This window comes from Penaeus monodon, chromosome 43 (genome assembly GCF_015228065.2).
Source record: "Penaeus monodon isolate SGIC_2016 chromosome 43, NSTDA_Pmon_1, whole genome shotgun sequence".
Lineage (NCBI taxonomy): Eukaryota > Metazoa > Arthropoda > Malacostraca > Decapoda > Penaeidae > Penaeus > Penaeus monodon.
Genome location: NC_051428.1, coordinates 25378811 through 25382088, shown reverse-complemented (window position 1 = coordinate 25382088; position 3278 = coordinate 25378811).

The following is a 3278-nucleotide window of genomic DNA, read 5'->3' as shown; positions in this document are numbered from 1 at the left end:
CTCCTTAAATATTGACAGTGATAAGGGAACACTACACCTCTCCTCAAACCCGCAGCTCTCTCTATCACAGGGGAACCTGTATAGAAAGGCCCAGCAGTCTGAGGCGACATCTAGGCGTGCTTTCTCTCCTATTCTCCTTTCCCCTTCCTGTGGTCATCTGGACCTACATAAGTCTCTCGAAGACTTTTGTATTCGTCTGGGTGGTGCGCTGCTTACCTGATGCCCCTTTATAGCAAGGATTGGCAATAAGGGAGTGGCCCAACACAGAGCTCCGATCCTTTAGGGCACTGGAGAACGCAACCAGTCTGGCACTAGAGGGGACATCACCCATTCACCTGACCTATGCACCGAAAATGACTAAAATCTAAATTAAAGCTCTTGGTGGTCCCACCCCAAAAAAGCGTGAGACCCTAGCCAATGCACTCTTCAGTGCAGAAATCAGAGTACTTTGGTACTTCACCATTCATGATGGCTACTTGGCTCTAATAGAGGACGACAACCATGCCGAGAAGCTCTTCTCGAAGGATGTCGTCCAGACCTTGGAAAAACTTGGATTCTCCCCGGTAATCCCCATAGACATGAAGGCTAAGCTAACGCTTGTATTAAAAAACTAGACTAGACTAGAAATCTCGTCTTCCTTCCCAGGAGCCCAAGTGGAAGACATTTATATTATGAAGCCAAATTATATCATCAAAGTCAGATTTTCAGACCACGCCACAGCCAAACAAATTAAAGAGAAGGGGATATGTTGCCCCCTGGCAAATAGAATTTGAGAGGTTCACACCTCTCAAACAATGCATGAACTGCTTTGGTTATGGGTACCTTAAAACCCATTGCAAAGCAGAGAAAAGAACCAGATGCACTGAGTGCGGTTCTAATACCCACTCCTTTAGGGACTGTAGGAGTTCCGTAAAAAAGTGCCTAAACTGCGGCGGTGCCCATCGAACTTTTGCCAACAGCTGCCCTACCAGGAAGGAGGCTATGAAAATCTCCCAGGAGAAAGTTAAGGAGAAAGAAAAGGAAACCAAGCCATACAGGGCCGTGGCCCAAAAGGCGGCACAGGAAACTGCAGGCCACCGCCAATGCATGGAAACCGCTAATCAACCAGGTCCGCCAGGAGATTAAACATAAAAAATCTGAACCCTCCATCCACCTGGCCCTCCCTAACGATCTCTTCAGGGAAATTCTTGTAGTCCTCCTGCATGCACACAGCAAAATATCATTGCCCCTGAAAAGGGGTTCAGGTATCATGCAAAGGTAGCACTGGAGGCAAATAACCTTCCTGCCCTAGACCTCGGGGAATCTGATTCTTGGGGCATCCTGGAGGTGATACAACCCCCTAGCCAGACTTTTCAGGCCCAGCCTGAACAATCACAGCCCCAGGCACCGAAACCTCAGCCTGTACAGGCCCAGGCAGCAGAGCCCCAACCTCCACAAGCTCAGCCCACCGAGCCCCTGCCCCAGACACTGGAACCTCAGCTTGTTGAGACCCAGACACTGGAGCCCCAGTCAGTTTCCCCCCCCACCCATAAAATAACTTCGGCACCCCCCTCCACGGCCTCCTCCTCTCGTCAATCAGTCAGGCCAAAGACCATAAAAATCCCCACTGTCATGGAGCTTAGGGATATCCCCAGCGATATCCCTCTGTGCACCCCTGATGCCCCACCTCCTACACCAAACCTTGTAGAGCCCAGTGGAACCTTCACTGATGACGAGGGTCTGGAGCGCCTCATGGACGGGACTGCAACAGACCCCAAACACTACGGCATCCGGTTCTTTTCAGAAAATCCCGACAAGTACTAGTACTCTGACCGCTTTGAAATTGGCTCTGAGATTAAAAATAGAAGAATAGAGTGATTAGTAACGAAAAGAGAGCATACCATCATGGTCACGGTCAAGAGGCTACACAAATACCTCAAGGAGGGCAACATGCGTGTCACAAACGATATGATTGAACACAGGCCGAACATAGACAAATCAAACAACGGCTACTTCCTTGAGTAAACAACACAAATACACATGACACACCATACACCACACTCACGCCTCACCATCATACAACACAACATAGCATAGAGATGCCAAGTGTCGCTAGCCCGTTATTTAAATGTTCTGTCTACACATAATTAAATAATTTCAAGCTGAAATGTGAATATTTAATTTATATCATGCAGATATAATATAAACTCCTAAAAAAAGAAACGATAGAATTATAATGCTGACCATTATTGTTTACATTTTGTGGTCTTCACAGAAAACTCGATACTGAATTACTTTGTATTTATTTTGTTACGATTAAAGTTCTCTGAAATATGTAGTCAAATTTGCTACGGATATTATAGTCCTTTAGGAATTGCATTTAACCGACTCGGTAGTGAACGATGGTCGTCCGATGCGGGTAGACGATAATACCAGTGCTTTGAGCTTTCCTGATATACCAAGGGTTCCTTCAACAATGTATTGACTCATTCATGTCAAGATTCATGCGACGTAACATACACGTCTTCAGCACCTGAATTTAACCTCGATGCTCGAAGTTATTGGAGAAACCACTGATGATAATGTAAACAATGCTCAAAATTATACTTGATATGGCGGACACCAGATTGCTGCAGGACGCTGTATGAACTCAGTAGAGCCTACATGCTTTTCAGAAATAACATACGTAACGAGAAGTTTCGCAATTGCAAACTAGCTAGAGCTGAGAGAGCAATTAGAAAAGCAAAGAGAAACTCCTGGCGGAGTTTCGCCCCCCCAATGAACAGTAACACAAATATCACAGGATTGGTCCAGTGTCAACAAAGTGAAAAAATATATAAATATCTTGAAACATTAGAAACATGATCCATGTAGGAGCCATTTTTGATTCTCCTACAGACATGGTTGATGCACTTGCCAGGCAGTTCTATTATACAAGTAGTTCAGAAAATTGCCATAGCGCATTCCTGATCACCAAGGAAGTGGCTAAGCTGCAGCCTATACACTTTGCCCCAGGAAATGACTTGGATTACAACCAAGATGTAACAATGGATGAGCTTGTTCGAGCCCCAGAAGCCTGCAGAGGAACGTCCCCAGGCCCCAGTGAGATTCGATACGAGATGATGAGGCATCTTAATCATGACGTCATGAAATTTGAAAAGGCCAGACTTCCAGATTCATGGCACTTTGCCCACATCATTCCCGCATTGAAAGGAGAGGAAAGTCCCAGATCTCCCACTACCCTATTACATTAAGCTGCTTATGCAAGGTCATGGAACGAACAGATAGCAGTAAGCTAT